The sequence below is a fragment of the Salvelinus sp. IW2-2015 genome, linkage group LG10, assembly GCF_002910315.2.
Source record: "Salvelinus sp. IW2-2015 linkage group LG10, ASM291031v2, whole genome shotgun sequence".
NCBI lineage: Eukaryota > Metazoa > Chordata > Actinopteri > Salmoniformes > Salmonidae > Salvelinus > Salvelinus sp. IW2-2015.
In genome coordinates, this window is record NC_036850.1 from 21,324,505 (window position 1) to 21,346,719 (window position 22,215).

General features: G+C 41.7%; 1 protein-coding gene across 1 annotated transcript in view; it reads left to right on the top strand.

Moving 5' to 3' along the window:
• The first annotated feature begins 2,861 nt into the window (after positions 1-2,861).
• The window catches only part of LOC111969526 (carbohydrate sulfotransferase 8-like), a 252,351-nt gene continuing 232,997 nt past the window's right edge, over positions 2,862-22,215 (top strand). The window contains exon 1 of the mRNA XM_023995705.2: positions 2,862-3,542. The gene's annotated coding sequence lies outside the window, so the exon portion shown is untranslated. The remainder of the gene's footprint in view (positions 3,543-22,215) is intronic.

Sequence of the window (22,215 nt, forward strand, 5' to 3'; positions counted from 1 at the left end):
GTACAGTATACAGTAGAGTATAGTAGAGCACACTATGACCAACCCACAACCCCTGACCTGCTATAGTCATGTAACTTATGTAAAGTATCTCTCCTCAAATTACAACAACTATTTGAACACTTATCTTAAATGTTCATGGTTAGGAAAATGTATAATATTTGCAACAGCCATGTTATTGTAACTGTATTGTATTGGCAGTGGCAGTCATCATTTAAAAKCCCCCCCCCCACCYCCTCCCAGCMCTAACAGTATTGATTTTGACTGATACCAGACGCCTCAGTAGGAGGAGTGATGAGCAGAGAGGAGCGTATTGATAAACGCACCATAAAGGTCTTATCTGTCTCTTGGTCAGGGGATTGTGTCAAGGCTCCTACAGTAAATGCCAGCATCCATCAGAATCAAGTTGACCAGCAGACTGCATGTTCATTAACACGCRCTAAAGCAGACAAGGACTCTCCACTGAGGTGYTGTGCAATGATCCTATGGACTTYGAGATAAGATATTGAGAGAAGCTTCTTGTAAGTTTCAATACTAATTACAACTCAGCTGCAAATATTGAAATTAGTCTATGTGGTACAAATGATCTATTTTGTTCAACAACTAGGCTTTTGTAAAATTTCTGTGAATCTGTGCATCAACTTCAGCAAATTACCAAGTGCTGGCTAAATTTACATGGGACTCGTTAGTGTCATTTTCTAGTAAAAATAAGTCTAAACCTGCTAGGCTATAGTATCATTTGAATGTCATTCATCTTTTCAAAATACCCGGCCATAAAAATGTAGAGCACAGATCAGATCTCCTCATCAATATATTTCTCTTATCTGACCCATTGATTGTGAAAAAGGGGCATTATTGGTATTATCATTAGTGTGCTGCTGATATCCCCAGTAAGCGATCCGTAGTCTCGATCTGTAGTCTCCACACACACACATACACACACACACACTGAAATGTGCTTGTGGTACAGTGGATTAGATGGCATGGTTTAGAGTAGACTGTTAGTTTGGCCAAAATAATGGCTTTGTATCACATTTCTTAGGCATAATAAACTGTGGAATCAGCCAACGAAGCTGTGCTGTCTTGCATGCTGTCTTGAACCAGCAGAGGGGGGTGTGCTGCTCTTGTAAGGATGAAGATCTCGGCTCTATTGACAATCTCTATGGTTTCTACCACATCCTGAGATTCAGCCTTGATATAGTTTCCTTTAGGCAACGTACTGGATACATGAACAATGAAATTATAAAGTGTTGTTTATTTTACTCATTCTCACTTCCTGGCTCATTCAAGGAAAATTGTTTTGATTGGATTTCATCTGATTCARTGACACACAATAGTCATACTAGATGTATTTAGCTATACTAGATGACAGATATTGTGATACTTTGTTGTAAATTCACAACATACTGTTTCTCCTCGATGACAGCAAAACCCAGAAAATGTAAATGTTTCTCTAGTGTGCGGATGAATGTTTAATCAGGTGCCTGTTTCTTTTGGCAGGCAACACTGCAAACCATACTGCCTGTGAAGGTCCTATTAATAAGGATGGTTTCCCCCTTTAGCTAGTGCCCACACTATCAGGATTGTTTACATTCTGGAAGCTGCACTAAAAACAGGTAGAAAACCCCCTTCTGCCAGCCGAGCTTCATGAAGTAGCCTGGAAATGAATTATGTAGATCTAGTGGCTTTTGATTTTCACCCTGCAGGGCTTTCCTTTCCATTTTTTGATTAAACCTTTTTTTCTCTGTCAGTGTGTCCCTTTGAGAGAATGAAGGTACAAGTTCCTTTGGTTTGAGAATGGAGAGCATGCTCTGCATACAGTACTGTGCAAGTTCTACTAGCTCTCCTAGCTCATGGGCCATGCAACAAAATCTAGCTCAGGGCCCCCAAAGGGCTAGTGCCGGCTCTGACTGCATGTGTGGATATGGATGTGGGTACTCAGTTGTTCTACATGGGCTCCATGGTGGGGGTTACAGATGAAGGCCTACACTTTGATCACACCCCACTGACAGGACCATACATGGGGGCCCTTGAGTCTTGAATCCATCCCAGGCATGCTGCTGAATACAGAGTAAGTTATTGTATATGCATGAGTTAAGGTCAGMAAGGTTACTGTACAGTATATACAGTATACGCATTCCGTGTCATACAGCATTTGTAATATTTCTTTAAAAAAGTATCCTCTTTCTCTGAACATAGCAGGCAAGAAGCCAGCCATTGATGCACAGGACATTATAAGAGAAAATGTTATTGTCTTGAGGTCATTATTGAATAAAGTGTGCCCTTCTCACATCACATCATTCATGGAGGGCAATGTATCAATAAACGTCAGCTCATCTATCCCCCTGGTAGCTGGAACCATCTGTCTTGTGCCTGCCCGGGATGAGGGCTATGATGGACACCTAGAGACAACATAATCACATTTTCAGCAAAGCTGGCTGGGCTGATACACTTTTTGGTGTGGGACCAAAGTCTCCATTCAGAACCATACAACTTCCCTTATGGCTTGTATTACCACTTTTTCTATTGGACTATATGTGAGTTACGCTACAGTAGAAGGCTGCATGTCTCTATCCATTCCAGACTGATTTCCCTTCTACAATTATGTAGATTGTCAAATTATCTTGGGAATGGAAATATGTCACTTGGGTTTTTTACTCTAATTAAGTATACGTTGTTATTTTAAAAACTATCACAGTGCGTGGTCGTAAACATGTAGTGCAAACACCATATCAACATTTTTTTTTTTTTTACTTTCTAACTATTCTGTCTTTATTGCACGACAAGCAGACGCACCTGTCTCTGTCGCGTGGTAGCCGGCTTTATTTCACTTATTTCACAGCACGGGCGGACACCTTGATCTCAGACAGTTACAGTATAGCCGCTTCGCGCTAGGCTAGACAGATAAAAATGTATTATAAACGGTGATTCCCTGGCATTTGCGGCATCGACTCGTGTTCAGGTAAGCAGGAAACAACCGCTCCCAGTTACTGAGCTAATACTATAATAAGGGCGCGCACTGGTTCGGTGACTATGCTACTGTCGTCATGTTCATATTTTGTCTCACTTCAAATCCAAMATATGAAATGTAGTTTATTCATCAGTTTTTCAACGGATCACCAGACATTACTGTTATTGTAGCAGTTGCCTGGAAGAAAGAAGAGGTACCTCTCCTTGGAGACTTCCCGGGATGCAAAACTCAAGCGCAAGACACAAGAGTGGAGTGCAATACTGCTGCTGTCTGATTGGCGAACCGTCCATCGCTTCATCTTTTCACATTAGTTCTACCCGACGAAGCTCTAACCAGGTCTATTGCAACCAGGACTCGACCACGAGACATCTAACTTGTAGAGACAGTAGGCTAACATTTGTCTCGGGTTTGTTTAGTCGGAAAAGCCTATTATTTAAGAAATAGGCGGACGCCCTTTCGGTGGTGCTGAAGATAGGAGGACTTGGCTGATCTACGAGTGAGGAGAATCAGTACACGAACCCACACTTTTCTGCCCCGTCTTGTCAGCTTTATGATATCAGGTGCTTTCGCTAAGGTAAGTTTATTCCCATACGTATCTAGATAATATTTTTGTCATGTGAGTTACGTCATAAAACATAACTAGGCCRACTGTCTTCAATCCTATAGTCTGGGTTGACATCTCACCTGTATTCAGTCAGTCAAGTTTTTGTGTTCTTGTTCATGTTGAAAATGTTACAGAACCTCGTTACACATCATATTGATAGGCTACATTGATACATGTAGCGTATTTAGTTATTATTGAAATATAACAACTTCATTAGCACATATTTGCTTGATTTGTTTATTGTCTCACTGTCTCATACCGTTTCCACTAGATACCACAGCCATAAAGTCAAAATTGGCAATATCATAAAAATTCATGAAAACCAAAATGTGCTTTTTGCTCTTAATTTAAGGTTAATGTTAGGCATAAGGTTAGCAGTGTGGTGAAGGTTGGGGTTAGGTTTAAAATCAGATTTTAAGAAGATACAGTGCAGAAATAGGGGGGGGTTAGGACTTGTGGCTATGTTAACTAGTGATGACCGTCTCTACAGGTGACAATTGGGCAACTGTGTATATATATACTGTATATATATATATATATATATATATATTGTTAATACAATTGTTTTTGTGCCTCTACAGTAGACCTATCTCCTAGCCTACTTTTGTGCGAGAAACGTTTTCCTACACATTTCTGTGGTGTTGCCTTTGCTCATAGGAATCAAACAGTGGATTGCAATGACCTATAGGTTTCATCAGCACATTTTAGAGGTGACATAAGACCTATAGCCTAGTTACAGTAGATATATGTTTGTTGAAGAAATGATCATGCTCTCTCCTCTGGTATCCATCATATAGCACCATATATTGATATTGTACCGTGCCATTATTGGCATTAGTCAAGCAGATAGTATTCTTCTGCTCCTCTTTGCCCCGGTTCTCCTCTCCCAAAGTTTGAACATAATGAATGCTGCCACTGTCTTTCCCTCATTTGGAGTCATGCCTAGTTGCTCCTTGCAGACTGCCATATCAAGCATGCATTATTCAATTTAAGTGGTCAGTGAATGAACTCAAATTGTGTTCATCCTAATTATACACTGAGTACATGGGGAAAGTATCCCATTATTCATACTGTGATTCAAGAATGCTCTGTCATTTTTCAAGTCTCAGGTTAGAGCGGACTAGGTAGACTGACTGCAAATATTTTCTGTGATGAATGACAGAGCATTCATATTTGGTTTGGAATATTATTTTCACCTTGTTTTGTGAGTTGGGAAATGGCATATATTACATTGATGTCTGTGTTTAACTCCACTTTCAAATGAACCATGATTCTGTTCAATTTCTCATTATTACAAGATGCACTGAGGCAGACAGAAATCTGAGAATAAATACACTCCCCACCATTTTAAACATAACTAAAAACTGTCATTAATAACAAACATGAGCCAGTCTCCAACAGCACCTGCTGCATGCATGGTAAAGGCAAGAATGTGAGTGACAGCAAGGTGTGGTTATGGGCCTGCGTTACAGGATCCAAGGGACAATAGAGTTGAGAGGATCAGCTTTATATTGTGGATTTGTGTAGGTTAAAGTGCCTGTGTGGATAACAGACGTGGATGACKTATAGAAMGTTTTGTGTAGGCTTCATTTACTATTGCAGTTTGTATCTGACCTACAGTATATGTGGCTCAGAGATGCCCTATGGAGCTGGCCCAGAGGGTGTGTCGGATTATAAAGGTGATGGTCGCAAGGATCAGGTGTCAGTATTAACTGCAGTGCAAACTGCAAACCCTTAAATAGGCCTACATCACTTTATACTTTATGACAAAGAGTGAGTGAGTTCAGCATACCGGSTACCATTTGTTCTCCCCTCCTTGCTTCCAAAAACATGTTACGTTTTGTGCCAAAAAAAGAAGCTCTTGGTAATTGATGACGAAGGTCAGTGATCCGTTCTTTGGCCAGTTCATGTTTTTCTCCTACAAATCTATGACTTTACTGCTAGGTGCTCTGCTGAACACAATAGAAACTTCTTGGGGAATAGAACACACACGATTGCTGTGTTTACTAGCTCTGAAAAAGTGACCCAGTCTATAAGCATGGGTATGACACATTGTGGAAGATGTCATTTTAAATTATTATAATGATCTGTTAGACTACTCCAGCTCTTACTGATCCCTGATAGATGCAGTGTATTCAATGGCTTTTTGAGGACCTCAGCTTTCTGCCGTCATTGGGGTCCTATTGGGCATCAAGATTTAGGCCTCTGTGAAGCCACTTTGTACATTTGCTGATTATAGAGACATTATGTGGTATATTTGTGCAGTATTGTGTAATTCGTTTTTTTGTAACAGGAAATTAGTATGTCAATCATGTTAAAATGGCCCCCATCCCCTTTTCAATTGGTGCCAGAGAATGCAGGTGCTGTCCAACTAGAGAATAAGGCCCCCTTTGAGGTGGTGTCCATGTGACTGAATGCAATGGCTTCTGTCAGCGGCCAGGGTCATTGGACACAGCAGAGCTTTGACATGTACAAAATGTGCTTGAAGATGCTGTGCTCATACTGAGGCTGGCAGAGGTCCAGTGAAGCTGGGACATAGCACAGATGGCTCTGCAGTGACCAACGGCTCCTCGGAACGGAGGGAAGAGCGCAGTCCAAGCCCAGCTGGAAGCTAGGGATGCCTTACTGCGGGTGTGAGTGAGTGAGTGTACTTGTGTGCACGGCCAGCGTTATGGGCTGGCCCCCTACCATAYCTCCTTGCCCATCCAAATAAAATATTTATTGATTTATTTGACCGAGACACACTGACAGAAAGATGCATCAATCTCAGATAAAGCATCTGAGTGAGCGAAACAGAGCCCCCCTGTCTCAATAKGTGTAGACCATGTACAGTATCTGATCCTGTCTGGACCAAAAGAGTATGGAATGTCATACCATTTCTGTCCAGACAGCATCAGATATATGGGCTGAGTATAGTAAGACAGAGGGGCGCTGTTTTGCTCACTCAGATGCYTTCTTCGGTCAGAGAGTTTCAGCAGAGAGGCGAAGCGAGAGGGCTCACACTCTCCAAAATCTGTCCAGAATAAGCTTAATGCATTTCTATGGGCATAATATGCAGACCTAAGCTTGTCGCCTGCCTTCCTGCCTTTGGGACAATGACTCCCGTTGTTAGGGCATGAGAGATGAGAGATGAGCATCTCGTCATTATATACGATAATGACATTTCTCCTTCTCCCAAATCCAGTCAGCTGATGTTCTGAAAGAGCTGCAAAATTTGGACCCCTACAAATCAGCCGGGCTAGACAATCTGGACCCTTTCTTTCTAAAATTATCTGCCGAATTGTTGCAACCCCTATTACTAGCCTGTTCAACCTCTCTTTCGTGTCATCTGAGATCGCCAACAGACCTATATCTATCCTACCCTGCCTTTCTAAGGTCTTCGAAAGCCAAGTCAACAAACAGATTACCGACCATTTCGAATCTCACCGCACCTCCTCCGCTATGCAATCTGGTTTCAGAGCTGGTCATGGTGCACTTCAGCCACGCTCAAGGTCCTAAACGATATCTTAACCGCCATCGATAAGAAACAATACTGTGCAGCCGTATTCATTGACCTGGCCAAGGCTTTCGACTCTGTAAATCACCACATCCTCATCGGCAGACTTAATAGCCTTGGTTTTTCAAATGATTGCCTCGCCTGGTTCACCAACTACTTCTCTGATAGAGTTCAGTGTGTCAAATCGAAGGGCCTGTTGTCCGGGCCTCTGCAGTCTCTATGGGGTGCCACAGGGTTCAATTCTTGGGCCGACTCTCTTCTCTGTATACATCAATGATGTTGCTCTTGCTGCTGGTGATTCTCTGATCCACCTCTACGCAGACGACACCATTCTGTATACTTCTGGCCTTTCTTTGTACACTGTGTTAACAACCCTCCAGACGAGCTTCAATGCCATACAACTCTCCTTCCGTGGCCTCCTACTGCTCTTAAATACAAGTAAAACTAAATGCACGCTCTTCAACCGATCGCTGCCTGCACCTGCCTGCCCGTCCAGCATCACTACTCTGGACAGTTCTGACTTAGAATATGTGTACAACTACAAATACCTAGGTGTCTGTTAACTGTAAACTCTCCTTCCAGACTCACATCAAACATCTCCAATCCAAAGTTAAATAGAATTGGCTTCCTTATTTCACAACAAAGCTCCTTCACTCATGCTGCAAACATACCCTCGTAAAACTGACCATCCTACCGATTCTCGACTTCGGCGATGTCATTTACAAAATAGCTTCCAATACCCTACTATTAAATTGGATGCAGTCTATCACAGTGCCATCCGTTTTGTCACCAAAGCTCCATATACTACCCACCACTGCGACCTGTACGCTCTCGTTGGCTGGCCCTCGCTTCATACTCGTCGCCAAACCCACTGGCTCCAGGTCATCTACAAGACCCTGCTAGGTAAAGTCCTCCTTTATCTCAGCTCGCTGGTTACCATAGCAGCACCCACCTGTAGCACGCGTTCCAGCAGGTATATCTCTTCTGGTCACCCCCAAACAATTCCTCCTTTGGCCGCCTTTCCTTCCAGTTCTCTGCTGCCAATGACTGGAATGAACTACAAAAATCTCTGAAACTGGAAACACTTATCTCCCTCACTAGCTTTAAGCACCAGCTGTCAGAGCAGCTTACAGATTACTGCACCTGTACATAGCCCATCTATAATTTAGCCCAAACAACTACCTCTTCCTCTACTGTATTTATTTATTTTTTGCTCCATTATTTATATTTTTCTACTTTGCACATTATTCCACTGCAAATCTACCATTCCAGTGTTTTACTTGCCTATATTGTATTTTACTTCGCCACCATGGCCTTTTTTTGCCTTTACCTCCCTTCTCACCTCATTTGCTCACATTGTATATAGACTTATTTTTCTACAATATTATTGACTGTATGTTTGTTTTACTCCATGTGTAACTCTGTGTTGTTGTATGTGTCGAACTGCTTTGCTTTATCTTGGCCAGGTCGCAATTGTAAATGAGAACTTGTTCTCAACTTGCCATCCTGGTTAAATAAAGGTGAAATAAAATGTAAAAAATATACAGGTCTCTGGTTTCAGCCTCATGTGAATTGAAAAGGCAAGTTGGCGGGTCCACATTGCACTGTTAGGATACTGGCTTCCCTTAAAGTAAATTGATGTTTTGTCAAAATTATATAATTACTCCTGTCTAAATAAAAACATTTAAAATACTTCACCAGATAGCATGACTTAGCATGACTTAGCCACAGAGGATCATTAGCTTCTTTAAAAACATAGCTGTGTAGGCCTATGCCTATTTGGGAAGCCCACAATTTGGGCAGCGCGTGTTGCAATAATGTCTACCTGATTGAGTTGCGGCTGTCAGTGAAAAACATCTAAAATATGCGTGAAGATAATGTGTCTTGAGTATAATTTAATATGTGTGCAGCGAAGATTTGTCGTGTCTATCTCCAGAATGCACACACTCAGCTCTCCAGAATGCACTCAGCTGTCTCTCATCAATTCTTGCRCATTCATTGTTTCATTCTGTGAATTGTTTGCCCTTTAATTGCTTATTTTTTTAATCAATTCCCCATTACATCTGTCACCAGTAGGCCTAGTAAATGTACCGTTAATTTGGTTACATTAATTTCTGTTAATGCATGTATTAATTACAGTCATTTACCGTTCTCATTCTCGGAATGGAAACGTTGTTTTCAGAGTTCACAACCTGCTACACTTGTGATAAACACGTTTTGGTTTATTTCATAACCATTACAAGTTTGTCAATCTTTTCATTRTCTTTKGTTTGAAGTGCTCCATGAGCAATGAGCATGAGTCTGGTTTCTCAGGAGCGCCTGAGCACGCATAGAAATAGGCCTACCTAACCTGCTGCGTGTAAATATAAGAAAGTGCCCATTAGGCAATGTCTGATTGTCTTAACTCACCACTTCCACCAGTAATACGCTGAGCTTCTCAGTGATTGTTTTCACCTCACACATTGTCAAAGAAGTCTGTTTTTTATTAACATCCATTGCGAATGATAGTTCCTCAGTATTTAAAAAATCTTTCCAACACTCGATAATCACCAAGCCTCAGAGTGAAAGAGCAAAATATCATGATCTGATGATCCCATATATCCAGTGGAAATGTAATAAAAAACAGCTGTTTGTCTCGAGCTCACTGGTGCAGGAAACTCTGAGGGTCGGGAATAGGCTAGTTGACACAATGTTGCAAGTTAGCTAGCAACAGCTTCTGGCCGGACCCAGTTGATGATTTGATACAATGTTGCACTTCACTAACGATAGCTCAAGTCAAGACAGATAGAAAAGGAGGCAGACAGGCGGAGTAGAGAGATTAATGTGATTAAAAGAACCAGAATTTTCATCAGGAGATTTTCTACTGTTTTTATTTGTCGGCTTTAGGCTTATGTATTTTACTTAGTTGACGATGGAAGTTATAGGCCTACTGCTGCATTGGCCTATGGGCTATCTCTGAGTTCTATGCACTCATTTCTCTAGCCGCCAATGGGCCACAGCATATCAATGTGTCCATATGGCAGAGGCTGATGCTCTCGCCTTAGTTACATTATTACTCTTAGAATTTTAGAATGATGATTAACCATGTGAAAATGATTTTGAAAAACTGAAACGTTATTATTGAAGTGAAACTGTTTCTTGAAAATGCGCATATAAAAAGGATCATAACTGTCACGAAGATGGATAGAAATAGTAGGATAAATTGCAAGCATCCTCAAACTTGAAACTCAAGAGCTGCCTATGGGCTTTACTATAACACCCATAAAAAAAATGGTGAACGCACAAGCGCGTGCACACACAGGAGGTCCCGTGAAAAAACGTGCCCGTCTATGGATATCCAAGGCCCATCCACCCTGCTTGTGTGTGTTATAGRAAGAGAGAGTGTGTGCGTGTGTGGGCATGTGTGTGTGTTTGTCAGAGCAATTACTCATCACACCTGTTAGTCCCTTACGGAAAAAACATATGAATTTCACATGTGAACAAGTGAAGTGTTCCACTTTTTTCCCCCATGTGATCACATGTGATCTTATGTGAAGTTAATGTGATAACATGTGACATCATGTAAAGCAACATGTCATTACATGAAACTACATGTGTTACCATGTGATCACATGTGAAGTTTTCCAAAAACACATGTTTTCACATGATTTCACATATATTTTTATAATATATGTGAAATCATGACATTTTTCTGTAATTCACTTACTTTACCTTTTGTTTTCCAAGCTGAATCTGCAGTTTTTGTTACTATAGGATTTAGAATAATATACAGTAGATCCTTATAGATTATCAGTTACTACCATGGGGATGTATTGAACCCATRGTACTGTGTAGCTAGGTGACCCTGGACTGGGGGAGGGGGGTTTGGATCACTCTTGAGTCTGATTAAGGACAGTGATTCAGTGCGTAGGCAGTGGCTTGTGCGACATTACAAGATCTCTCTCTTTTTAAAGAAGAACCACCTGAGATCCCAAGGCGGAGCAGGAGCGCATGACGACAAACACACACAGTGGCTTCAAAGAGCTAACCTTCCTTCGCCRTTTCCAKTTGGCAGGCCGCTAGAGAGCAGAGCGGGAGAGAGAGAGAAAAGAAGCCTGCTCTTKTCAYTCCGACAYATCTGTTCCGTGAAGGAATAAGAGCATGATCTGCACTCTGATTACAATGAATTATTCCTCACCCGGCTATAAATATGTGCTCCCTTGAACACTGAGCCTCTTTCAATGCCAGGAATCTTCGCACTCCAGACAGCGCAGCATCACCAGGCCTTGTCAACTGGTTTGGAGCTGGAAAATCAGAGACACCAGTTGAGTTTACTGGGTAGTTCCTGCAGTCGAATGACCAAAGCGCCCTCTAGTGGCCTCATGGGTGGAATGTTATTCATATTTTTCATCATTTCATAATTAATAAACATTATTATAATTTTTAAGCCAGAAGTCTGGTGTTTCTATGACAAATGGTTTTGTTATATTTCAGTCTTCTGTGATGTATATAAAGTGTAATATTGGGATGCAAAAGCCCTTGTCAAAAGAAGTGCACTATAAAGGGAATAGAGTGCCATTTGATGGCAGCCTGAGCCTCAAACAGGAAGTGGATGAATGTGATATTGGTCCATCACCTCTAATGGGAACAAAAGGTCATCCCTTAATTATTCATTTGGGATGTCAAACAATCCTCAGCCGCTGTTATTTAGAGGAGGAGATCCATTGAATAATGCAGAGGGAGGATTCTCTTTCCTCCTCCAAAACCAGAGGCACCCACACTCGTTGGTTTGGATGTTTTATAGTAGAGCCKTATCTTTATGCTAGAGCCCCCTGTCATTTTAGACCGACYCAACCTTCACTGTCACTTCTGGTGAAACTTGGGATGGCTTAGAAGGTGACATCTGACTCATGTTGTTTTTCTACATATTCTAGTGCCTGTTTACAGAGTGCTCCATGCAGGGAGAGAACRATAATGCATTAAAACAGCTGAATCATTATGGTTGTCTTCCCACTCCCCCTATCTGCTGTGGTAGACTACCCTTGTCAATTGCTTTTAAGCAGCTTTCTTAAGATGTAAGGGGTGTTTATTGCAGCTCAAGGAGCAAAAGGAGATATTAATGCTATTAAAGTGAAGAATGGTGTAATGTGAGTCGCTACCGTGGGAAGAATAGCTGGGAGGAAGGAGAGAGGATTCAGACGAGTGTGGGGGAGAGTCTGCAAATGTGCTCTTTGTTGGGCATGAGAGAGAGAGAGAGAAGAGAAGCAGAGAGAGAGCAACAGGGAGAGAGAGGGGGGTGGTGGTGGAGAGAGAGGCAGATAGAGAGCGAAAAAGAGAGGCACAGAGAAATGAGAAAGAGAGCAAAAGAGAGAGAGAGAAAGAAAGAGAGAATGACAGAGGGAGATGGAGAGAGAGAGAGAGAGAGACCACCTCCAGACTGTTCTCTGAACATGCAGAGATGCACATGTAGAGATACGTGACTCTGTCACGGATCCCCCCGGTACTGCTGCTCATTCTGTTCACCAGCTCTGGAGGTCGACGTCACCGGCCTTCTAGGCTGCACTGAACTGTGTCATTACGCACACCTGGTTCCAATTCCTCACTGATTGTGTTTGWATAAATGTGCCCTTTGTTTCCCCATTGGGCTGTCGATTATTGTTCCCATGTCCGTTGGTCTTGTGAGTACCTATGCGGTGTCTCAGCCTGTGCTGCGTGTTTTGTGCATTGTGTATTTGTCACGCCCTGATCTGTTTCACCTGTTTCTGTGATTGTCTCCACCCTCTCCAGGTGTCGCTTATTTTTCCCAGTGTATTTTTCCCTGTGTTTCCTGTCTCTCTGTGCCAGTTCGTCTTGTATGATTAGTCAAGTCAACAAGCGTGTTTTTCTAGTACTCCCGGTTTTGACCCTTGTCTGTTTCTGTACTCGCCTGCCGGACCATTCTGCCTGCCTTGACCACGAGCCTGTCTACCACTCTGTACCTCCTGGACTCTGATCTGGTTTTGACCTTTTTGCCTGTCCACGACCATTCTCTTGCCTACCCCTTTGGATTAATAAACATTGTAAGACTCTAACCATCTGCCTCTTGTGTCTGCATCTGGGTCTCGCCTTGTGCCTTGATAGTATTACGGGTCTCGTCCCGTGTCGTTCTACGAGGTTTACCCTCGCTCTTTTGTTTGGGTACATCCCTGTGTTTTTTATACGTGCTTGTTTTGGGTGTATTAAAAACCCAGATGAAGTATTCCTGCGCCTGTCTTCAAATCCTTTATACCAGCGTGACAGACTCTCAGGCTGCAGAATGGAGGCAGTGGAAGCACATTGATTTGGGAAATTAGACATACCTACACGGAGTATACAAAACATTAAGAACAGCTGCACTTTCCATGACAGACTGACCAGTTGGATCCTGGTGAAAGCTATGATCCCTTATTGATGTCACTTGTTTAATCCACTTCAATCAGTGTAGGTAAAGGGGAGGAGACTGGTTAAAGAAGGATTTTTAAGCCTTGAGACAATTGAGACATGCATTGTGTATGTGTGCCATTCAGAGAGTGAATGGGCAAGACAAACCATTTAAATGCCTTTGAATGGGGTATGGTAGTTTTGTGCCGGTTTGTGTCAAGAACTGCAATGCTGCAGTTTCACTCAACAGTTTCCTGTGTGTATCAAGAATGGTCCACCACCCAAAGGACATCCAGCTAACTTGACACAACTGTGGGAAGCATTGGAGTCAATATGGGTCATTATCCCTGTGGAACACTTTCGACACCTAGAGTCYATGCCCCGACGAATTGTGGCTGTTCTGACTCAATATTAGGAAGGTGTTCCTAATGTTTGGTATACTCAGGGGATTTTTAAGATCAAATTCAATAGGAAGGCAATCTAGTAATTGGAATAATAAAATGTTCATAGCAGTGAGTTTCCGGGACACAGGAAATCTCTTTACTCCTTGTTGCCCTAATTGAACACCAAATGATCAATACATCTCTATAATTAATAATGTACTTCATGAGGGATGAGTTTTTATGGCTACATTACTGGATACTTCAGCTCAGTCTGTCAACCAAGAGAACACATCTTATTAATGTAWTTCCTGCTAGAACCAGTACTTGACTTGGAATGAAATAGGTGCCGGTACTCATTTTGGTTGCCGGTAATGTTTATATTTATGTGCAGGAGCTACACAATACTTTTGAGCTCATATTCTATAATAGGAACAGGAGCTCAAGCAGTAGAACATTTGAGGTGAGCCCCTGCCCAAGTCAAGCACTGGCTAGAACTGAGGTAAGATTGAAAACCAACCCGACACAAACTGGATTGTTTGTGCTTGCCTGCAGAGTAATGCAGAGCTTTAAAACAATACTTTTTAATGAAAATACCAGTAATTGCTTTCTTGCCTTTGCACTAGGCTTCATCTGAAGAACCTTCCATAAGAACAGTACCTAAACTCTTCGAAAAAAAGATGCTATCCTGAACCTAAAAGGGTTCTTTGGCTTTCCTCATAGGATAACCCTTTGAAGAACCATTTTAGGTTCCAGGTAGAACCATTTTAGTTCCAAGTATAACCATTTTGGGTGCCATGTAGAACCCTTTCCACAGAGGGTTCTACATGGAACCAAAAAGGGTTATCCTATGGGGACAGCTGAAGAACACTTTTGGAACCCTTTTTTCTAAGAGTGTACTGTACCTGTACACGTTTCATTAGTTTTAGCTGCCAGGTAAGGTATTAGTTATGTAACTGATCAATTGAGAAATGAAAACATTATTTTGGTTCACTGCTGGGGACCCTCTGAGAAATCATTGTGGATTTTGTGCCCGTCAGTATTTCTCAGGAAGATAATGTCCTTATTCCCAGAGTTTGACGTTGCTGTAYGGTACCTAGTGACAACSCTCGTTTGTYTTGGCCTTGAAATAAAGGTGAGGATGAACTGGGGAGCGGATTTGATCTGTTTGTCTCTGTATAGCTAGGTAGCCAGGGATGTGTAGTGCTATATTGCTGCTCAGGGGGATGAACATCTTCCTCCAGGCAGACAAGGTCACCGTTCGGAGGCTGAGGGCCGRGGGAGGATAAAGGCAGCAGGCAGGGGCCAGGTGCTCTGTGAGTTAGTTTGTGGATGGATGGCACTGTGMCTAGAAAACARAGCCAGGGAGCCAGAGCTCAGCCTGCCCTCCRCTCGGGACTCTCCCTCCACCCCTCCTCTGAGGGGCTCTGAAAGCATTGCTTAACTCCTGTGGAACCCAACGCCCAGGTACCAGGGTGTTGATCAATTAGGCAACTGTGTTTCAGCCCAAGTTAATTACACAAATGTATTCTGCACTAAAGCCTGTCAAGTTATTAGCTGGCAGCGTAGCGGTATTCAAGCCATTTCAGCCATTCTGTGATACAGACACAGACACCGGTACACTGTAGCCGGGGCAGCCTCAGTGAGTGAACTTTTTCTCTGARAGAGCTATCAGCTGTGTTATAAAACAGAGTGAAAATAGAGTAAATGTTACTTTAACAGCAAACATTAAAATGTAGTCACAGGTTATTCAGTTGAATTGTGACACAAAAGACCAGGTTCATGCRGAAGTGTAGGTGTGGCAGGTGGTTAACAGTTGTGGTTTTATTCAAATGCATTAACAATGCTGCTGCATAGATTTGCTTTCCATTTGAATACTACATTTGACCTATTGTATTGTAAACGTGTCTGTCTCTGAAAGCTAGATTAACAGAACATCTTACTACCCATACAAACCTCTTTCTACAGATGGTGGGAGGTTCACTGGATATTATTTATTTATTATTATTTTTGCCTTAGCAGAAGTATCAGCTGCTCTTTCTAGGGTCCACAAAAAACACAAAATATAACAAGTAATAAAACTATCAGGTTTCAGGTAAGACCCAAGTGCAGACTGTGTTGAAGTAACAATGTTTATTGCAATAACGGGGGAAGGCAAACAACAGGTCAAGGTAGGCAGGGGTCGATAATCCAGAGTAGCGGCAAAGGTACTGGGCGGCAGGCTCAGGCTCAGGGTAAGGCAGAGGTCGGTAATCCAGAGAGGGGAAAATTACAGGTCGGCAGGAAGGCTCGGGCAGGCAGAGTGGTCAGGCAGGCGGGCTCGGAGTCAGGACAGGTGAGGGTCAAAACCAGGAAGGCGAGAAAAGAGAGACTGGAAAAAGCAGGAGCTGAGACACAAACCGCTGGTTGACTTAAACAAACAAGACAAACTGGCAACAGACAGAGAACACCAGTATAAATACACAGGGGATAATGGGAAAGATGGGTGACACCTGGAGGGGGGTGGAGACAATCACAAAGACAGGTGAAACAGATTAGGGCGTGACAAAAACACTGATAAACTGATAGACAAGGACAGTCACACACATTTTAAATACAATGATATACAAATAATACAACTACAAAATGTGTGTGTAAAAGTGTGTCTGTGTGTGCTTGTGTTTGTGTGTGTGTGTCCCCTCACAGTCCTCGCTGTTCCAGGAGCTGTTGTTTAATACGTTTTTTAAAGGTAATTTTGCTGTTTGCTTGAGTTGGAAGGGAGTTCAATGTGATCATGGCTCTGTATAATACTGTGCATTGATCAATAACAAGTAATAAAAGGCTAAGGTACATTTTTATGATGTTATGAGGGTAGTTTTCCCATAAATTCATTAGTTCCAAGCCTTAGGAAAGACCCAAATACATGGGACAGATATATTAAATTATCAATATTTACTGCACGCCTGAATTAGAAAAACACACCTTGTGAATTAATTACAAAATTCTCCAGCGTTTCTGCACTATTAAATTAATAAACAAGAATTTGAGGCAGTGAAGGGATCACTCTGCTAATTCAATCAGTATTTCATTTACCAGATAGTTTAATTACCAACCAATCACTGCCCTCTTTGGCCCTGCAGGAGGTCTGATATGACTGATGAATGTGCTTTCCCCTGCCCTCTCCCACACACTGGGAATGGGAAAAACATTTCCAAGAAGCAAAGTCTATTACCTTACATTGTTATTTTCCTACCAGTGTGGGTGTCTGAGTAATACTTTTTAAAATAAATAAAAACACAATGAAAAAATTATCCAGTCAGAACTTGAACATATTAAACCAGGTAGAAAATTTGTAAAATTCTAATGAACTTACAAAGTTACATAATTTAGTTTATTAACATTCTTCATCAAGAATATGGGCAAAATGATATTATTGACAATGAAAGTGGTGGGAATGATGTGCCCTTGTCCTATAATTGCTACATTTACTATCAATATAGMATTGTTTTCCAGATTGTATTTTGGCGATTATTTTTCGCAGTGCGTATATTGGGTCGCGACTGAGACAAACACCTGGTTCAATTTGGGTCCCGAGGCAAAACCAGTTGAGAGCCACTGCTTTACAGTAGCCGTTAAAGCTTGTCTCTGAGTGTCTGGTTATGATAGGGCTCCACCACAGTTAAACTAATTATGCTCAGGACCTATTATTCCCAAAGCATAGGTGCCTTGTATTCATATTTAATGAAGGATTGTCATTAAGATTAAGCATTAGTGTTCAACAGCAAGCTTTAGGTTGATCCCTTTCAGAGTTGCTGCRGTCTGAAAAAGCCCACACAATCCCATTTGCACCATGATCCCTTTTTTGAGCCGTTATTAAACATTCATTACATTATTGTGTAATCAGTGTAAAACAGTTGCTAATCTGACTTGACTAACATGGGTTAGCCTAGTGCTTGAAAATGGCCACCACGTACTGTACTTAAGCAGTTGTGACTGTATGTGTAGGGATTGTTGGGTGACCTGAACAACTGACACAGTAGCTATGCTAGAACAGTTCCACTTCACTGTCCCCTTACAGATCTGCCTCTCATACCAACAGCAGTGGTTGACTGCAGGTGACAGAATATGTAACAGTCAGTGATGTCTATTTGAGCTACAACATTTTATCCCAGTCAAGGATTCATTTAACCATTGGCTTAAATACTGCATCTACTGAAGTGGACATGGCACGTGTCTCCTAACTTGTGCCATGGTCTGTCTATCTCACTTTATTGTGAGTTAGAGGCCTAAAGTTAAAACATCTTTAAATACAGCTTCCTCTGACATTTTAACTCAATGCCATTCTACATTTACTCAGAGATCCCACTGGGTCTTCAATAAAAACAGAATTACACATTTATTTTCACCTGTGTATACATATTTGAAACTATTTCAAAGGTAGCACAGTGTCTCACTGACAATGTGTAAGTTCAGAAATCTTTAGATTTTCTAAATCAATGATAACAGGTCCATGAGTACATACAGTAAAGCTCATGACCAAGGGAAGACTATGAATGACTATGTTAAGGCTGTAAATCAATATATTCAGTTGAGATGCTAAATCTATCTTTATTTTCCTTGTTCCCTTGTACGGGTATGTTTATTGATGGMCCTGTTGAAAGACATACTGTATACTCATATAAACTGGGGTTCAGCATTTTATTTTTCTATTAATGTGTAATCACCTAACACTCAACTCTGAGTCACAGCTTAGCTCATCATTTGTTAATGAAGCATTGACCTCACCATCACACAGTAGCACATCCAGCATTACCATACATGGTCATATACATTGGGTAGATACAGCATTCAAAGGATGTAGCTATAGTAGTTGTTGCTGGTGCGATCTGTAAAACATGCAGGAACAGACCTCATGTTGCAACAAATAATTCATTGCAACATGAATGAGATCTGGGAGCTTCACTTGTATCAGGGAATATAGATATTTAATAGTGACTCCTAGTCAGCCCCTTTCTTTTCTGCAATGCTGGTAAATGAAAGATTGGTAGTCTGCACTCGGTTCCGCTGCTCTACGAGGTTACTTGCTCTCAGCTACCTACAGCCCGGTCAACTTCGTATATTAACGGACAGTCTTCAAAATGGAGCCTGTTTTTTCAGAGTGAGTAGTCACCATTAGTGGCAGGCCTGGAAAGCATGAGCGATGGATAGAATAATGGGGGCTTTATTAGTAGAAGTGTTTTGGAGACAAAGAGCGACTACAACAGGTAAAGATACAAAGATTGACATCTGCCATTAGGATCAGGCTTCCAGAGAGCAGATTGCCTATACTATGTAGTAAATCTTCATCTTCAGTATTAGCACAGAGTTATACAATGTCTACTTTACATTAGTGACTGCGATGACAATGTGATGATCCAAGAGCCAATTTACAGTACAGTTCATTACAGTACCAGTCCATAACAGTACAGTACAGTCCATAACAGTACAGTACATTACAGTACAGTCCATAACAGTACAGTACATTACAGTACAGTCCAAAACACTGACAAATGAATGAAGAGCAGTCAAACATGTTTTGTAACCAAGCTGAATGCACTCTCTTATAGTATGTCCCACATTGTTCTACAATGTTCTACTTAACATAAATAGGGTGCAGTATCGTTATTCATTTGTGCTGCTGGTACTGATACCAGTTCCACTGATTGTCACCTGTTGCTGCCTTTGTTCTCCAGAACTGGGGATAGGAAGGAAGTAGGTTATTTTTAAATACATGTTTTATCAGACAATATTGTGTTGAATATGTCCCACAGAAACTCTACAAACAACCAAGAGGAAATTGCTTTCTGAAAAATGCTCCCACGTACATTTTCATTCATTCCGTTCAAATGGACTCTTGTCTATGAAAGTTAACTTGTAATACAGATAGCCTCTGCTGTGGTAGGTTTGTCCTATACCTGGACCTATTACCACCTTCTAAAAGGGGTTTGGGGCTTTTGTGAAAGCTATTGCTCTGTCTAGTCTTGAAAGTGTTGAAGACCATCACAGGAAAGTAATTGGTTGTGCTCTGCAACTTCTAGCATCACCTACAGTTTCCCTTTTATTCCTCTTGACCTTTGTAGTATGAATATTGCTCAGCCAGTGGCATTTACCTAGACTGTGATGTATGGTCATTTAAGTCCAGCATCTCTGCTCATGACCGGGCACAGTGCCATTGCAGCACATGTTCTATTTGGAGTATGAATATTATAACTATTTATACAATAGATGTACCTGCATCTACTGTATATATTGTCAATGAACATAGAAGAGAATACATTTTGAATGAGTCCCCCAACTCCCAAAGAAATCTAAATAACTGAAATTCCAATGGAATCTTGCTTAAACAGCAGAGGAAGTTAATTGTCAACAATGAACATGCGAAAACCTTATTGGCTAAAACCTACTTCCAACCCATTGTCCCACCTGACCTTCAGCACCATTCTCAATAGTTCATAGTTCACGCCGGTGCTGTTAGCATATTGACCTTGACACTGTGTCACGCCCTGACCTTAGAGAGCTTTTTATGTCTCTATTTTGGTTTGGTCAGGGTGTGATTTGGGTGGGCATTCTATGTTCTTTTTTCTATGTTTTGTATTTCTTTGTTTTGGCCGGGTATGGTTCTCAATCAGGGACAGCTGACTATCGTTGTCTCTGATTGGGAACCATACTTAGGTAGCTTTTCCCCACCGATGCTTTGTGGGTAGTTATTTTCTGTTTTGTGTTTCTGCACCTGACAGGACTGTTTCGGTTTCGTGTATTCTCTTTGTTATTTTTGTTTAAGTGTTCAGTTTCAATAAAAGTCATGAACACTCACCACGCTGCGCTTTGGTCCGATTCCTCCTCATCCGACAACGACACCCGTTACACACTGTGTTTCAGCAATGGCCTATCAACGGCTCAGTTAACCAGGAAAGGAGAGTAGAAATCTCAATAATGTATATCTAATCCCACAACATAAAATATGTGCCGATACATAATCATGATGAGGCCGATATATCTGCTGTTTTTTCCCAATAAGAATATTAATGTCATTAATCAACCATGAAGTAATCCCAGCTGGCCATGAGAGTTTAATGTCAACCAAGTTACTAATTCACAGCCCGTTACCTAAACTGTGTAATAATAATCATCTTTAAAACTTCTTATGGCTGCAATCCCGTTAACGGGATCGGTATGACAACAGCCAGTGAAAGTGCAGGGCGCCAAATTCAAACAACAGAAATCTCATAATTACAATTCCTCAATTCCCTACCATTTATTTTTTATTTTTATTTTTTAAAATTTTATCCCCTTTTCTCCCCAATTTTCGTGGTATCCAATCGCTAGTAATTACTATCTTGTCTCATCGCTACAACGGGAGAGACGAAGGTCGAAAGCCATGCGTCCTCCGAAGCACAACCCAACCAAGCCGCACTGCTTCTTAACRCAGCGCGCCTCCAACCCGGAAGTCAGCCGCACCAATGTGTCGGAGGAAACACCGTGCACCTGGCCCCCTTGGTTAGCCCGCACTGCGCCCGGCCCGCCACAGGAGTCGCTGGAGCGCGATGAGACAAGGATATCCCTACCGGCCAAACCCTCCCTAACCTGGACGACGCTAGCCCAATTGTGCGTCGCCCCACGGACCTCCCGGTCGCGGCCGGTCGCGGCCGGTTGCGACAGAGCCTGGGCGCGAACCCAGAGACTCTGGTGGTGCCCTAGACCACTGCGCCACCCGGGAGGCCCTTATTTYATACCATTTTAAAGTTAATCTTGTTGTTAATCCCACCAAAGTGTCCGATTTCAAATAGGCTTTTCAGCGAAAGCACCACAAACGATTATGTTAGGTCACCACCAACTCACAGAAAAATTCAGCCATTTTTCCAGCCAAAGAGAGGAGTCACAAAAATCACAAATAGAGATAAAATGAATCACTAACCTTTGATGATCTTCATCAGATGACACTCATAGGACTTCATGTTACACAATACATATATGTCTTGTTCGATTAAGTTCATATTTATATCCAAAAACCTCCGTTTACACTGGCGCCATGTTCAGAAATGCCCCCAAAATATCCGGAGAAATTGCAGAGAGCCACGTCAAATAACAGAAATACTCATCATAAACTTTGATGAAAGATACATGTTTTACATAGAATTAAAGATACACTTGTTGTTAATGCAACCGCTGTGTCAGATTTCAAAAAGCTTTACAGGAAAACACAATATTCAATAATCTGAAAACAGCGTTCAGCCACAAAAGCAAGCCATATTGTGCAGTCTTCACTTACCTTTGCTGATCTTCGTCGGAATGCACTCCCAGGACTCCCACTTCCACAAGAAATGTTAGTTTGGTTCGGTAATGTCCATCATTTATGTCCAAATAGCTATTT